Genomic DNA, 18,159 nt, shown 5'->3' with positions numbered 1-18,159 from the left:
TGATAGGTGGAATCCATTTCAAGGGGAGGACCTGAAGCCTGACACTATTACTGAGGCTATGAAGTGCTCATAAAAAGTGGTCTCTCATGACTGCCCTCCAAAAAAACAAGCAGCTGAAAGGGTCAGATGCAGATATTTACACCTAAACAATGGACAGAAGCTCATGATCCCTGTGGTTGAAGGAGGGAAAAACAGAGAAGCTGAGGAGGGTGACCCTGTAGGAAAACCAGCAGTATCAATTAACCTGGACCTTTGAGATCTCTCAGACACTTCACCCCTAACCAGGCAGCACCTGATATAAAGCCCCCAACACATACTCCTGAGTCTGGGTTCAGTCAGAAAAGATGCTGGTAACTCTCAAAAGACTGCAGGCCCCATGGAGTGGTGAGTTCTGGTGGGCTAGGGCTGTGGGGGTGGGGACATTCTCATGTTAATGGGGGAGGAGTTATGAAATATGCACCAGGAGGGGCAGAAAATCTGGATTGTAAAAAACGATTAAATAAAATTAAAAAAAAAAGAACATATCACATTCTCACAACATTGCAGGATATGTATTACCATATCAAGGCATCATAGTGAGTAAACACTGGACTAAAGCAAAACAGAAACCAGGTAGGCAAAATCTCAACTGTGCATCTACATGCCTACTACCAACTCTTTTCAGCTTTATCGACTGCAAAAACGTGTTATTTTCTTGGGCCTTGTTTGTGGAAGTGCATTCTAACACCAATAGCAAAGTCATGCATTCGCTAATGCCTAAAAAAGCCCTATTAAAATGTCATAACAATACAGAAGAAGCCAGTGATAGTAATGCATTTACTTGTTTTTTTATGTCTATTGTTATTTGGTGATTTTCTCTGCATGTTTTACAAATCTATTTTTTTGGTGAGATTTAAGCACACTTCATTTACATAGGCTGTTAAATGTGCTTGAAATACACATATATATATATATATGTGTATATATATATATATATATATATATATATATATATATATATATATATAATCAAAAGTAAGTCAGAACTTTAACAAGTAATAAGGACTGGGGTGTTTTCTTCTACTACGGATTCATTTTTCAATTTTGAAATTTTTTATATTCTGCATATTAGATATCTTCATGATTTCTATTATAGAGCATGATGTTACCTCACTATTAGTGGAGGTATATAACAGACCAAAAAATTCACAGGATTAAGTTCAGAGACATAGGCAAGCTGAAATTGTTTGTCACAATTTCATCTCACCTACTAAAAATTTCTGAGTTTGTGAAATTGAGAGAATTCTAACAGAAAATGTGATCGTTATAGCAAGATTTAATCTTCCAACAAGTGGCTAGTCCTGAAATACTGTAACAACAGCTGTTCTCATAGAATATTAGCATTTCTGCTTATGGCATCAGCTGCTTCTCAGAAGTGCAAAGAAATGCAAACACGAGAAATGATCATTTTTAACATTAACTTGAGTTTGAAAATCAGGGACATTCATCACTCTCTAAAATAGTGGATGCATATTTTTGATGCATAATTTATTCCTGAAGCAGTATTTGATGCATTCATAGACTCAGAGACCATACTCATTACCTGTAGGAAGGTGCGTCTCCATAATCTTTAACTATTCTTCATAGTATGGATATGGTCTTTGATAGGATGTAAGATAAAATAAAATATATTGCTCCTCTAATTCTTTTCATATTTGTTTGTATACATTTGTACTCATATCCATTATTGACAATAAAATTTATGAAAGATAAACTCTTCAATAATATTTTAAGTGAATAATTGTCATTTCAAATACTAAGAATAAAGAACAATTTTGCTATAGATTATTCTCAAAATAGGTAGATTTTTGTTTTAAATGGTATTTTTATATTCATTCTACTGAGTATGTGTATTTTATACACATTGTCACAAATAGCTTATTTTTAACACATCAAAATATTTTAATAGAGAGAGTCCCTTGGTGGGTGTTCTAAGGGATAGTACCTAGAAAGGGTGGAAGGAACATAAAGGTGTATGGTAAGTAAAGGAGTTCTATTAAGTTACCATGCTACTGCTAGGCACCTACCTGGTGTGCCAAGGTCTTCCTGCAGCCATCAGCTTGCTGGCTGGGGCACTGATGGTTGTTCTGGGAGTGGCAGCAGACTGGTGGTCCTGGTGTTTCTGTGGCTAAGATGAGAAACTAGAATTGCTGCTGGCTCTGAAACATCTATTTGTGCTGGACCCCAGTGCTGGTGTGCATGCTGGCCACTCTGTGTTTGCTTTCCTGACCCTGGCCTGCTGCTACCTCCAGCACCTTCTTCTCTGAGTGGAGAGCCTAGAACTGCTGTTCAGCTTCTCAGTGTCCTGCTCTTTGTCATGAGCTTCATCATGGTCTACTTCCCCTGATGCTGGGTCTACATTGTGATTAATATGGTAGCTGACTATCTATGTATCTATAGGCATTTGGTTCCTGGTTCTGGGCTTTCTCAATGGAACCTTTATCACTCATGTGATCTGCAAGTAACTTCCAGAATTTAAAGCACCTACAAACTGAGTGCCATCATTGACATCATAGAAGGAGGAAATGGTCTGAAGGCGGTGGCGCTGGCCTAGCTGATTTCTATACCTTTTATGCTTCGGGACCCAGTGTTTTTGATTACTGATGTTTCTTACCCAGCTATCTGATACCATCTTTAAATGAACTGCTTCTGACTTAGATTCTGAACTGTTACTTGGGTAACACATTGTTCTTGGGTAACACACAGAAGAGTGTTAGTAGAGATTTTGATTTTTGTTGTAAGCACAGGTCTCACGTTTTATGTAGTTCGTCACACTCAAGTGGAATTGAATCCAGCTATCAGAGCTTGTGAGATAGAATGGAAAAAACTCTGGTTAAAACCAATCAACCAAATCCCAGTGGGTCTTCTAAAACAAGATGACCCTCATTTTCTGGAGGTGAAATCAATATTGTATAATTCTTACAGACTGATTTTTGAGAACCTAGTTTGCTGGCCAGGCCTAAAAGTCACTGACCTAGCAGTAGAAACAAGTACTGTTGTATTATGGCACAAACAAAACTCACTAGCTTTTACATCACACAAATTTCTAAAAGCAAGAAACATTCTCTCGGTCTGCAAATGTAAACATAAATGCAGCTTTGGATGTTCCTTGTTATATCTATAATGACATATAGATATGTTCTTTAGTGTTTTTGAATTATTTTATTGGTCGGACTTATGAACACAAATGTTCTTTTTCTATTTAGTATCTTTATTTAAAAAGACCATGAATAGCTGTGTGCATCTGTCTTAAAAGATGAGTGAAAGTATGCAGTTCTCATTGGATTACTGTTGGTTGTTCTTTGCTTAGGCAGTCTGTCCAGGAGGGGTAAACCATGTTGTTTTGTTTACTGTTCACTCCTTTGTTTTAAGCACAAAAAAATCTTCATTTTTCTTGCTTGTAAGAAAATAGATATTCTTCATTTGAATGCATGTTATCAGGCATTATGTCACTGTGGGCCATTTACACCTTTCTGTACAAGTTTAAATCCACCCTCCTGGGACTGAAGTGCTCTTAAGACTCCTTTCTATTTTCACTGTGCAATATGCAAAGTGAAAGGGAAATTAGTTAGCAGGTGGCTCACAAGGTGAGCCCACATTCTTCTTTGATTATATTGCTTTCACCATTTAAACCTCAACAAAGGGCTATACAACAGCACACTTACCAAACCATTTCCCTTTTTCATATTAATAATTAGGCTTTAAAATAAACATACTATAACTATAAAATTGTAGGCTTACTATTTCTGAAGTTGTCATTCAGGTGGCCTTGTTTAGTCAAGAGACCTTCTCAAAAAGAAAAAAAAAAGCTTTAAAATCATGTTTATAGTTTCAGTAAAGTAATTATAAATCTGTCCCCTTAGTCTTCCACCCTAAAACAATAAACATAATAAACAAAAGGCCTACGTTTGAGCTGTCTACTGTATTACTGCTGTTTTGTTTAAGTCTTTGGTATTCCTTTTTCCTGATAAAACTCAAAAATTCTGAAATTATTTTAATTCTTTTTCTTGTAGCGTGCGTGTTTGCTGACAGCATGTAGGACTAGCATTTAGCATAATTCAACATGATTCATATTGTGCACATGTATTTAAAGACTTTATTCTTAAAAATAGTTTAATTGCAAACTTAATGATTAGTTGATTTTGTTTGTTACAAATGAGATTGTAGTGATATGGTAATGCTTTCGGTTAAGTACTTCATTTTTCTATGACTGTTCCACCCTATCAGAGCTCTCTCTGCAGCCTTTTCCTTGCAGTAAAACCTTTGACCCAGTTACTGCTGACTTACACAGTATAATCTTTTGCAAGCAGATATCTCTAGTCTTAGAACATGGGTTCCATATTGCCTCACAGTTGCTCCCCAATTCCAGTCATCTCTCCACCACATACTCCTCCCTTCCACTCCTTCCTTCTTCATTTGATTCTTTCTGTTTCCTACTCGACTTTCCCCCATTGCATCTACAACATCTGTTTTCCCCCCCCAGGGAGGTCTATGTGTCCCCCAAGTGCCCACTTTATTACTTACCCTCACAGAGTCTATAGATTCCAGAGTGATTATCCTTTAATAGTCAATATTCACTTACAAGTGATTGCACAGTATATTTGTGTTTCTGCGTGTGGGTTGCTTCACTAGGGAAGGTTTTTTCACTACTTCCATTCATTTGCCTGAAAATTTTATGATGTAACTATTTTTTAAACAGCTGTGTAATACTTTATTGTGTAAACATCTCATATTTTCTTTATCTATGTATTGGTTGAGGAACCTCTAGTTTTTTTTCCAGTATCTCAGTACTGTGAATAAAGCTTCTATGAACCTAGTTGAACTAGTGTCATTGTGGTGTGATGGAGTGTCTTTTGGGTTTATACCCAAGTGATATAGCAGGATCATGAGGTAGATCGATTGCCAATTTTGTGAGTAACTGCTGTGGTGTTTGAGTTGGCGGCCAGCTGTGATTTTTGTGTTCTCCTTTTCCTCCTTCATGATGTTCAGAAACTGCTACATACTGGAATTCTGTAGCAGAGTCCAGAATGGGTGGTGCCTTCAGGATCCCTGTCTTTCCAGAAGTAACTCAATGAAACCGCTCTCTTAAATGATCTTCAGTGAAATAGCTCATACTCATACACGTTATTTGCGGTGTACAGGGGCTGTATAGGAAAGCTTTGGCTAGAGTTTAAAGTACTGAGAATTCCTCATTTGTATGGAGAGGAATTCCAGGAATCCCAGATATTTGGTACAAAAGAGAAAGTTGAACTTGTAGGTTTGTAACATGTAGGTGACATACTTACCTCAGGTGAAAGATTGGAGGCCTGGTTCCCCAGATCAGGCAAATAAGGGGAAGGCCACTAAGAAAATGAAGTCCTACATTTTGCGCTAAGTTCAGAGGAGTTCCTCAGCCATAGCAGACTCTGTCTTTATGTAACAAGGTACAAAGAACTTCCATATTGTTTTCCACAGTGGCTGCACTAGTTTCTACTTTCATCAGTAATGGAAGAGTGTTTCTTTTCTCCACATCTTTGCCAGAATGAGCTTTCATTGTTTTATTGAACATGTGTAAGATGGAATCTAAAAGTAGTTTTATTTGTATTTCCTTGATGGCTAAAGATGTTGAATATTTCTTTAAGTGCTTCTTACCAACTTAAGATTCTTCTATTGAGAATAATCTGTCTAGATTGGTACCTCATGTTTTAATTAGGTTACTTGGTTGTTGATGTCTAGTTTTCTGAATTCCTTAACTATTGTGTTATTGAAATTCTGTTGGATATGAAGTTGATTAAAAGCTCTTCCCATTCCATAGCATGCCATTTGTCCTACTGGTGATGTGCCCTTTGCCTTACAGAAGCCTTTAAGTGAGGATCAGTTATTAATTATTGATGTTGATGCCTGAACTACACATATTCTGTTTAAGAAGTTGTTTCCTGTGCCTGTGAGAAAGGGTTCAAGTAAATTTCTTACTTAATCTACTATAAGGTTCATTGTGTCTTTTTTGTAGTTGTTTAAGGCTTTATTCCATATGAACTAGAGTTTTGCACAGGGTATTTACTATGGGTCTATTTGCATGTTTTTTAAAAAGGCTATTTTATGTATGTGAGTATACTGTTGCTTTATTCAGACACATCAGAAGAGGAAATTGGATCCCATTACAGATGCCTGTCATGTGGTTGCTGGAAATTGAACTCAGGACCTATGGAAGAGCAGTCAGTGCTCTTAACTGCTGAGATATCTTTCTAGTTCCTGTTTGCATGTTTCTACTTGCCTATATCCTGTTAGATCAGCATCCTGTGAGAAGACCGAGATGACAGGTTTCAATCTGTCTGTTCAGAAGAATAGGCCTAGATCTCTGTTTCCCAGAACTGGGCAAGTCCGGGCAAGTCAGGTTCTGGAAAAAACCCTAGGCTTTAGACAACCAAGCAGAAACTACCCTGCTGTCAGAAGCTGTCCCACCACCAGGCCTGAAGCAAGGACAGTCAGCAACAGTTTCCAGGCTTCCCTATCAAAAAGTTCCAGACCCGAATGCCCTAGAAATGGTTCTAGAATGTCCCAAGAGATAGAGCCAACCAATTAAGATAAAGGTCACCTACTTCTCCCTGGAATTCCCTTAGAATGCTTTAAATTGGGCCTATGAGATTATCTGGGTATATCCATATTGGTAAATGGTAGACCCCCATGTGCTGGACTTCTGCAGAATAAAATGCTCTTTGTTTTTTAATACTATTTGGTTCTGTTGTATCATTCTTTGGTGGATCATGGACTCTTGCACATGTGTTGAAAGGTTTTCTTTTCTACATTGTATTCTTCTGTTTTATTTTGTCAAAATCCAGATGTCCATAGAAGTGTGAATTTATGTGTTGGTCTTTGATTTGATTATATTGATCAAAGTGCCCTGAAGTAAGTGTTTATTCCAATACCATGTGGCTTTTAGTAGTGTGGCTCTATAGTAAAACTTGACATCAAGGATGATGATGATGCTGGAATTCCTTTAATGACTCAGGATTAATTTAAGCTACACTGGGGGTTATACCTGTATTCTGTTTGATACACCTTTTCTAAACTGCTTCTCTCTATGTTCTACTTTCTTTCTGGAGTTTTCTCTGTCTATATTCTGCTTGCTTACTATGCTCTGAGATTTCTTTGCCCATGTTCTGCTTGCTTGCTAATCTAAGAGATCTCTCTGACCATGTTCTGCTTGCTTGTGTCTATTCTCCAAGCAGTTCTCCCTTTTTTATCCTAAAAAGTATTCTCTGGATAACTCATATCTTGCAGAAAACAAGTATAGTCTTTTGTTTTCCATATCAATCTAGTCTTTTATTCCAGGTTTCTTTTTGGTTATCTTATGAAATAGCATCCCATAAATCCAGTGCTTTGATTTTTAGGAGACAGCAAATATATTTTTTTCTTAGCATTGCAAAGGAACTCAGAGATCTATCTGCCTTTGTTAAGCACAGAAGATAAGCTATTTGGGTGAGATCCTACCCTAAAATTACCATTTCCACCATGTCCTAGCAAAACCTCTGTCCTAGGCTGATCCTGAACTCAGGAATCTATGGGTCTTTGTAAGCACAAACAAAAAATTTAGTTAGGTGAGCTCTCCAGTGATCACTACTCCATAATTTTCTTTATCTCCTTCCTAGTTGTTCTCTAACAAGTTGGCTCACAGTGCAGCTGCTTTTTCATTCCTTTAGCTTCTTGACATCCCTCATATAATTTACATTGCATCCTTATATTTTGCATAGGTGAGGAATTATATATTTTCCAACTCATATGCTTAGAGCTCTATCCCATAGCTTTAGGGGCTGTCCTTAATGTCCCAACATTTACCATTTCACTGAGATATATCCTTGGCCTTAGACTTCTGTTCTCATGCAGAATTGTTATGGAGTCATTACAAATAACATGGAGACATTCCTCAGAAGGAAAGAGTCCTCCTCTGCTAGGAGTGGCTCCAGAAAATATGTCTGTTATTACACAAAATAGCAGGATCAACACTGGAGGGGAATCACATCAGGGCCCTGTTGCGGAGGCAGGAATCATGTCACTCTCTCTGCACCAAGGGCACACTGGGATTGGCAGTTAATTCTACTAGTCTGTGAGTTTAGGAGATTTTTCCATCCCCCCAATTTCTTTCTTCAAAGACTTGAATTTCTTGTCATACAAGTCTTCGCTTGCTTGGTTACTTTACACTTATAACTACTATGAAGAATGTGATTTCTTTGATTTTTTTTTCACAGTTGGTAATTTGTATGTAGGAAGACTACTGTTTTTAGAGAATCTTGGATACAGCCATGTTACTGAAGATGTTTTTTAGCTATAAAGTTCTGTGATAAAATTTTGGGTATTGCTTATTTATAAAATCATATGTCCGGCAAATAACAATATTTTGACTTCTTCCTTTCCAATCTGTATTGTCTATAGCTCCTTTAGTTGTCTTATCGTTCTTGCTAGAACTCCAGGTACTACATTGAACAGCTATGGAGAAAGTTTACTGAATTTTTTTATTTCTCATTCTACTGGCATTATTTTATCTCCATTATATTTTATGTTGGCATAAGGTTTGCTATGAATTGCCTTTATTATGTTTAGCTATATCTCTTCTATACCTAATCTATGCAACATTTGTTTATTAAATTATGAGGTGTTGGGCTTTTTTGTTTGTTTGCTTATTTCTTTTGTTTTGTTTTGTTTTGTTTTGTTTTGTTTTCTTAGAAGCTTTTTCAAGTCTGATGACATAATCTTGGGTTTGGTTTGGTTTGGTTTGGTTTGGTTTGGTTTGGTTTGGTTTGGTGTGGTTTGGTTTGGTTTTGTTTGGTGTTCTTTCTCTTTCCATTTAATGAAATAGTTTGAGGAGTGTTGGTATTAGCTCTTCTTTTAAGATCTGTTAGAATTTTGTAGTAAATCTCTCTGGCCCTGGGCTTTTTTAGGTTGGGAGGTTTTTAATGACTGCTTCTATTTCCATAGGGGATATGGGCCTGCTTAAATCTGCTGTTGATTTAACTTTGGAATTTGGTATCCATCTAGAAAAATGGTCCATTTCATCTAGATTTTCTAGTTTTGTTGAATAAAGGCTTTTTTTTTTAACTTTTTTTTTTCTTTTTTTTTTAATTTTTTTTTTTTTTGAACATGAAATGCTTTTTTATAGCGTGTTTTACAAGGGGAGGGGGTAAGAGGGTCCAGGTGGTGGAAAAGTACAAAATCTTCTTGGCCTGTGCCTTGAAACATGTCATGGTCTATATGGTACACTGCCTTGAATTATGATCTACCTGCAGTTCTTCAGAAGATATGGTACACTTCTTGAGTTATGGTCTCCCTGCTATTCTTAAGAATAAAGGCTTTTATAGTAGGATCTGATGACTTTTTTCATTTTCTCAGTTTCTGTTGTTTTCTCTCCCTTTTCATTTCTAATTTTGTTAACTTGGATATGGTCTCTTTGTCCTGTAATTAGTTTGACTAGGAGTTTGTCTGTCTTGTTGATTTTCTCGAAGAACCAGCTTTTGTCTTTGTTGATTCCTTGTATCATTCTCTTTGATTCTATTTGGTTGACTTTTGCCCTGACTCTTAACTATTCCTGCCTTCTACTCATCTTGAGTGTGTTTGCTACTTTTTCTTCAAGGGCTTTCAGGTGTGATGCTAAGTTGTTAGTGTAGGATCTCTTGGGGTTTTTTATGTTTGTTTGTTTGTTTTGTTTTTGTTTTGTTTTGTTTTTAAACCAGGGCACTTAGTGCTATATAGTTTTCTACTTTCATTGTGTTCCACAAGTTTGAGATGTGTTTCTTACATGCAGTAGAATGCCGGATCTTGCATATGTATCCAGTCTGTTAGCTCATATCATTTTATAGGTGATTTGAGTCATTGTTATTGAGAGATACTAAAGACAAAAGACTGTTAGTTCCTGTTATGTTTGGTGTTGTAGGTCGAATTAGGTGATTTTCTCCTTTTGTTTTGTTGTGAGATGATTACTATCTTGTTTTTTCTTTGGTGTAGATATCTTCCTTGTGTTGGAGTTTTATTTCTAGAATCCTCTGTAGGGCCCATTTGGTAGATAAATATAGTTTAAATGTGATTTGGTCATGGAGCATTTGGTTTCTCCATCTATGATGATTGAGAATTTTGCAGGTTATAATAGCTTGGGCTGGTATTTGTGTTCTCTTACCCTGCTCCTCATCCCATTCCTCCTCCTCATTGCCTCTGAGAGAGATTGCTTCCTCACCATACCTCCCCCTTCCCTGGGACCTCAAGCCTCTCAAGGATTAAACTCATCTTCTCCCAGTGAGGTCAGATCAGGGAAACCTCTATTATATATGTGTCAGGGGTTTGTGACTAGACAGTGTATCTGAATCCTGCTGGTTGGTGGCTCAGTTGGTTAGTTGAGACTGCTGGTCTTCCTTTGAAGTTACCCTCCCCTTCAGCTTCTTCAATCTTACCTCTAATTAAACCGTAGGTGGTCCCTGACTTCAGTTCAATGGTTGGGTGTAGATATCTGTGTCTTTCTCGGTCAGCTTCTGATAGGGCTTCTCAGAAGATAGCTCTGCTAGGCTCCCACCTCTAACCACATCATAGCATCAGTAAGAGTGTCAGACCTTGGTACCACCCCTTGAGCTGGATCCCAAATTGAGAGGCTTTCACCTCGAAAGTCTCTGGTACTCTCTAGAATATTCCCCCAACCTCCCTCCCTCAGAGGCTGCATAGTCCCACTTATTCTTCTGGTCCTCTCACTTCTCTCCTGTCTGCCACACCCCCACACCTGATCCATTCCTCTTTTCTGATCCCCTATCCTCTCTCCTACCCATGTTCCTCCGTCACTCTGTCTCCCATAATTATTTTCTCCACCCTTCTAAGTAAGATTGAAGCATACTCACTTCGGCTTGTCTGATGTTACACATTTTATGACCTGTGTGTTGTATTCTAGGATCTCTGACTTTTCTGGATAATATCTACTTATTAGTGAGTACATACTAGGAATGTCGTTTTAAGTCTGGGTTACCTCACTCAGGTTGATATTTTCTATTTCATCCATTTGCCTGCAAAATTCGTGAGGTCCTCATTTTTAACAGCTGAATAGTATTCCATTGTATAAATAAATAATATTTTCTTTCTCCATTCTCTGGATGAGAGCCATCTGGTTTATTTCCAGTTTTTAGTTATCACATATATAGCTTCTTTGAACATAGTAGGGCACATGTTCTTGTAGCAGAGTGGTATAGCCAGCTTCTCAGGTAAAACTATTTCCAATTTTCTAGGGAACATCCAGTTTGATTTCTAGAGTGGTTGTATCAATTTGCAATCCTGGTAGCAATGGAGGAGTGTTCCTCTTTCTCCACATCCTCTTGGTTTATCTTACAAATCAAGTGAAAGATCTGTATGACAAGAACCTTAAGTCCTTGAAGAAAGAAATGGAAGAAGAACTCAGAAGATGAAAAGATGTCCCATGTTCATGGCTTGGTAGTATTAACATAGTGAAGGTGACCATCTTACCAAAAGTAATCTACAGATTCTATGAAATCCCCATCAGTATTCCAAAACAATTCTACAAAGACATGGAAAGAGCAATTCTCAACTTCATGTAGAAAATCTAAAACCCCAGGAAAGACAAAACAGTTCTCATCAGTAAAAGAGCTTCTGGGGAAATTACTATCCTGGACCTCAAGCTTTACTACAAAGCAGTAGTGATAAAGAGAGAATGGTATTTGTAAAGAGACAGACAGGTTGATCAATGGAATAGAATCTAAGACTCAGAAATAAACCCACAAACCTATGAACACTTGACCCTTGACAAAGAATTAAAAAACATACAGTTGAAAAAAATAAAGCATCTTCAATAAATAGTAGTGGTCTAACTGGTGGTCTGTGTGTAGAAGAGTGAAAATAAATCCATATTTATCACCTTGCATACACCTTAAGTTCATGTGGATCAAGGATCTCAATATCAAACCAGATATATTGAATGAAATAGAAGAGAAAGTGGGAACGAATCTCAAATCCATTGGCACAGGCATAAATTTTCTGAACAGAACACCAATGGCTCAGGCTCTAAGGTCAACAATTGATTTCATGAATCTGACAACTTTTTGTAAGACAAAAGTCACAGTCAATAGGACAAATTCGGAACCTACAGATTGGGAAATTTTTTTCAGTAACTCTGTATCCTAGAGAGGGCTAATTTCCAAAATATATAAAGAACTCAAGAAGTTAACCTCCAAAAACCAAACAACCCAATCAAGAAACAGGGTATATAGCTAAACAGAATTCCACAACAGAGGAACTTCAAATGGCTGAGAAACAGGTAAAGAAATGTTTAAAGACCTTAGTCATCAGAGAAATGCAAATAAAAATTATCTTGAGATTCCACCTCACACCAATAAGAATGGCTAAGATCAAAAACTAAAGTACAAGTACATTCTCTTCATTGTACTTAAGGGATTTATTTACTTGCTTTTTAAGGACCTCAATCACTTTTATAAAGTTGTTTTATAAAGTCTTTTTGTTGTGCTTCAATTGTGTTTGAATATTTAATTCTTGATTTAACTTTGGTGTCTTGTGGTGATACTGCCCTGGCTCTTGTTGTTGGATTTGTTCTTATGCTGGCCTCTAGGCATCTATGCTTAGGGTGATTAAAGATGTAAGTAACATCTTTTGTGTTTGTCCGTGTTGGATGGATGTTCTGTTTTTTTATTCTGTTTCTTCTTTGATCTTCTGGCCTATGTGGTCAGTGGTTGAGCTTTGGGCTGGACTTCTGGTGGTCTACATTGTCTGTTGTGGAGGAGGGGTTCTCTATTCATATTGGCATATTGGGAGCTGACACAATGTAATGAGACAGTGAAAGAGTATAAAGATAGGGAAAAATCAACAGAGTGAAGGAAGCCTGCTGGCCAGTAGCCTACCTGGAGTTTTGGTAGCCAGTGTGACTTCTAGTTTAGTAAGGACTCTCCTCCTGAGTTGTGGGGCATATACCCAAGAGGAAGAGAAAGGAATTTTAGATTGTTTTGGAGTAGATACCAAGAGAATGAAAAAGGTCTCTAGGTGTGTAGCCTATTTGTTTTTTCTGGCATGTGTGGTATATGCTTGAGTAGAGCATATTTACTGGAGTTGGTGGATGAGACACAAGAATGAACCTGACAGAAACAACTGAGGTTTGAATTTGTTGAAAGTTGAGGGTGGGGAAAGTCTGCAGTGGGATGGTCTCCCTGATCTTCTGATATGTGTAGCCTGTGGTTGGGCAGAGAATGTCAGCCCAATGGAATAGAGAGTGGGGAGAGTATACAGGGTATGCTCTACCTGAACTTCTGATAGGTGTGGCTTATGGTTGGCCAGGGAATATCAAGCCAATGTAATAGAGGATGGGGAAGGTGTATTAACAGGTGCCTGCCTGGTCTTCTGGCAGGCCTGACATGATCTGTGTTTGGGCATGTTGTTTCTGCCTAAGACAACTAAGACAGTAGGTAGGTTCACTGATGGCCTATCTGGTCTTCTCTCAAGTGTGGCTTGTGGATGGACAAAGAGTGTCTGACTGAGAGAGTTGAGAAATTATGAATGGTCCAATAATAAATGGCCTACCTGGCCTTCTGATAGGCAAGTCCTGTGGTTAGGAAGGATGTATCTACCCCTCTGGTATAAATGGACAGTCAAGTGTTATTTTGCAATAGAATTCAGTCTTCATAGGAACATTTTATCATGAGAGATATGGTAATTTGTGTGACAGTTATGGATATTAGTCAAGTAATTACTTCTTAGATATTTTCTTTAAAATTATTTTATTTACTTGATCTACAATAAACTGAATGATCTTATTGTCTTTTCAATTATTTTCCTTTGAAATTATATACATACTTTAAAAACCATTTTATAAATACTTTAAAATTCAGTCATTTTCAAAATTCAGAGTCTCTTTTAAAACCTAAAGTCTTATTAAAAATTCAATATCTCAACTAAAATCAAGAAAAACTAAATACATTGTTACTTTAAGGGGAAAATCAATGGCATGGTCACTGAACAAAACAAAATAGACCCCAATAGTGTAAATAACTCAGTGTCCAATATCTGAGATTCATTCAAGATCTTCTAGAGTCTTCTAGTAGGCTTGGGTCACTTCTTTTCTCCCCTCTACTGCATACAGTTTATCTTCTAAGCTCATGTTTTATGTTGTAATATTGATATTAATGTATCATTTTTCAGGATAAACAAGAAAAAAGGATATTGCTAAATAGTAATAGTCTATGTGTCAGGCTGATAAGGGCTCAATTGTGCTGGGCAGTTTTGTGCCAACTTGTAATGAACTAAAGTCCTTTGAGAGGAAGGAAATTCTGAAAATATGCTTCCATAAAATCAAGCTATAGGAAAGCCTATAGGGGCCTACTCTCTTGCCTCTAGCTTCTCCTCACCCTTCATCCCTTCCCTTCCCCCTCTCTCCATGTGATCATGGCCAGCCTCCTTTTCTCTCCTCTTTCTCCCCCATCTTCTCCCGTTTCTCTCCCTACCTTTTCCCTCTGCCCTGAATAAACCCCCCCTTTGGAAAAAAAAAGGAAAGCCTATAGGGCATTTTCTTAATTACTGACTGATAGGGGAGGCCATGGCCATTTTGGGTCATGCTGTCCCTGAGCTGTTGTTCAGGGATCTATAAAAAATCAAGCAGAGCAAGGCAAACCAGTAATCTACCCTCCGCCATGTTCTCTGCATCATCCAGGTTGTGACCCTGTTTGAATTACGGTTCTGATTTCCTTCTATGATGAACATCAATATGGAAGTAAAAGCCAAATAAACTTTTTCTCCAAAGAAAAAAAGGTAAGACGGAGACATATTATTGTATAGCTAGTTAACCAATTACCATAGATACATAATAGCACAAATCCAGTAAAGTATGTCACATGGTACAAATGTCAAAACATATACCAAGATTGATTTAGTTCCCCTGGTCTTTCTGATCTAATTTTTGTGGTAATTCATGATAGCTCATAGACAGAAACAGTATATAGCTTTGTCAACAAAAGTTTCTTTTGCTTGACTACAATTTTTATTAAAATACTATATACATATCCACACCAAACTCCTAAATAAAACACTGGAGTTTGTTCCTTTTGTATTTAAATAATCTTTCTGACATGCCTTTCAAGATCTGTTACAATCTTCCTTTTATATATTTCTTTTTTAATCTTGTGTCCGTGTGTCTCCATGAGTATATCTTTGTGCTTGTATATATGTATGTATGTGTTATATTTAAGTTACAGAAACCAACACTGCCATGAATTCTCTATGTACCCCAAAATGACATCGAAATACTAATCCACATGATTCAACTACTTGAGTACTGAGATGAAAAACTGAAGAGTCATGAATAGCTCTCCATTCCTCTACTTCTATAAAAGGGGTGTAAAGCCTAAATAATTTTATGAATTGTTGTGACTTTTGAAGCCATGAACAATATAACATAACACCAATCCTATATTTCAAAAGTGTTTTTCAGGTTTCACTCAATAAGATATGAACTTGATGACCTGTCTTTCTACTGGAGGTGGATTCTACAAGTTCAATTTCCTCATTGTTGTGCATTTCACTTATGGTCTCTCTCTCTGAGTCTTGAGATTTTCTCACTTCCCAGGTCTTTTTTGTACATACTAGAGCCCCCCCCCACACACACACACTTCCCACCTCCTGAGGTTGTATAATTCCATTCATTCTGCTGGCCCTCCAGACATTATTCCTAGTCACCTACTCAAGATATGACTTCAAGTAGAGGGATGGGGTTGCCATCCCATAGTCAAAAACTCTGACCCAGAATTGTTCTTGTCTAAAAGCACTGCAGGGACAAAAGTGGAGAGGAGACCAAGGAAACAGAGGTCCAGTGATTGGCCCAAATTGGGACCCATCTCAGGGAGAGGCTCCAATGCCTGACACTTATACTGATGCTGTGACATCAGTGCTTACAGACAGGAGCCTAGCATGCCTGCCCTCCCAGAGGCGAACAAGCACCTGGATGAGACAGAAGGAGATACTTACACCCAAACGATGGTCTGAAGTCAGTGGCCCCTGTGGTTGAATAAAGGAAAGGCTGGAAGAAGTTGAGGAGGAAAATGACCACGTTGGAAGTCCAAGATTCTCAACATACCTGGACCTCTGAGATCTCTCAGACACTGAACCACAAACAAGGCAGCATACACTATCTTACCTGAGGACTCTGACTTATGCACAACAGAGGATTGCCAGGTCTGGCCTCAGTGTGAGAAGATACACCTGACCCTTTAAGGACTTGAGGAAATGGAAATGGGGAGACCAGGGGTGATATGTGGGGAATGAGGAGTTGGGGGTATCCTCTTGGAGATGGGGGAAGAGAAATGGGAAAAGGAACTGTTAGAGGGCAGTCCAGGAGAGGGATAACGACTAAACTGTAAAAAATAAAGCTTATAGAAAATAAAAAAATAAGATGTGAACTTGAAAACTGAGTAACAGTTTAATTACGGCATGTTTTCCTCTGAGCATGACATGTTGTGTTTCTAGGATTAGATTTTTTTATATGATTATTTGAATTTTATTTGAATTTTTTCTTCTTTAACATGTTTAACATATATATATATATATATATATATATATATATATATATATATATATGTGTGTGTGTGTGTGTGTGTGTGTGTGTGTGTGTGTGTGTGTGGTGTGTATTTATATGTGTATATAAAATATTCCTTGACCTATTGAATTTAGGTGACATGGTTAGCATGAATATGGGATACCTAGCAGTGGTTCTACCAATGAAGAAAATGAGTCTCCCTTCCCTAACTATCATGGATCCTCAGGGAGATTGTGTCCCCAAGAAACTCTCTTCTATCCCTAAAACAATGCTGCTGAACACAGTCTTGTATAGCACTTGTGCAGCTAACAACAGCTGCCTTAACTTTATGACTTCAGTGAACACATCATATCCAGAAGACTGTTTTAAAGCACTCCTTCCAATATTCTTATTCTTATCTTCTTTCAGTCTCCTCTTGCATGATGTCTCTTGAACTTTTGAATGGTTGATAAAGCTTGTGAGAATCAACTGTAGAGTTTTATTTTTTAATCACACAACCTAGGCAGTTTAATTTACTCTGTAGTTACTAGTAAAAGGTATTCATTAAATAACACATTTGTGTTAGTTATTTGTATATAATTTACATATAGCTAAATGTCATATATGACCATAATGTAAAAAAAAAAAAAAGACTAGGTAGAAGGAATGACAAAAATGGGAGGCAAAGAGCTGAGGAATGAATAGAGAAACCAAAAGGGAACAATGGATAGATAGAGAACATGGATACTACCCACTTCAGGTTTACAATGATAAATATCTATTATAAGTCTACATGAACCATAAGGTAGGGGGCTTGGCATTAGAAACTGACTTTAACTACTCAGCAAAATTTGTTTGAATATTTATCCAGTGATAGAAAATCGTATCCAAAGATAATACATAAGAAAATTCAGAAAAATAGAGACAATGAATTCAATTTGGCTTGATAGTTAAATTTTAAAAGAAAGCAGTAAGATATAATATAAAAATACTGCAATCCAGATGGTAGAAGGTCATGAACGTCAGATTGAGAAGTTAATCCTTGTTTCACGCGGCACAGGGGAGCTATTACTGGGACTTAAAGAGGAACCTTTCTCAATACAGTGGGAAAAATCATCCCTACAGGCACAAAATCATTTTAATTTTCTATACAGTGGTTAGAACAGGAAAGCCCTAGGGCTGAACTCGATGTAGATTTGCCAACAGTCTATTCAATATGGCCCTATTGTTTATAAATATGATTTTATTGAGAAGCAATAAATAATTAGTTACAATGGTCACAGGTGGTACCTGCTTCATTTAATTCACCTATGGGATATTGGGAATTTCTTTAAACCTCATACCTCATCTGTCTTTCTGTGCTTTCTCTGCCTGCTGACAGACCTCCACTACATCGCTCTTCCATTGCTCTTGCATAGAAAATGAAGCAAAAAATTAGAACATCAGCTATAGTACAGGTGCATAAATTGGTAATCATGATGAACTACAGCAAGCTCCATGTCCTATGCAGTTTTTTTCTAATTACTGTATTTATCGTAATTCTAAACTGAAGAAAGAACACTGCTTTCAAGGATTCAAGGATGTTATCACAC

At 37.4% G+C, this 18,159-nt stretch overlaps 1 pseudogene; it reads left to right on the top strand.

The window, feature by feature from the left end:
* The first annotated feature begins 344 nt into the window (after positions 1-344).
* LOC114627738 lies at positions 345-2,955 on the top strand (annotated as a pseudogene).
* The last annotated feature ends 15,204 nt before the right edge of the window (positions 2,956-18,159 follow it).

This window comes from Grammomys surdaster, unplaced genomic scaffold (assembly GCF_004785775.1).
Source record: "Grammomys surdaster isolate TR1022 unplaced genomic scaffold, NIH_TR_1.0 257, whole genome shotgun sequence".
Classification (NCBI taxonomy): Eukaryota; Metazoa; Chordata; class Mammalia; order Rodentia; family Muridae; genus Grammomys; species Grammomys surdaster.
This window is presented reverse-complemented; position numbering and strand designations above follow the sequence as displayed.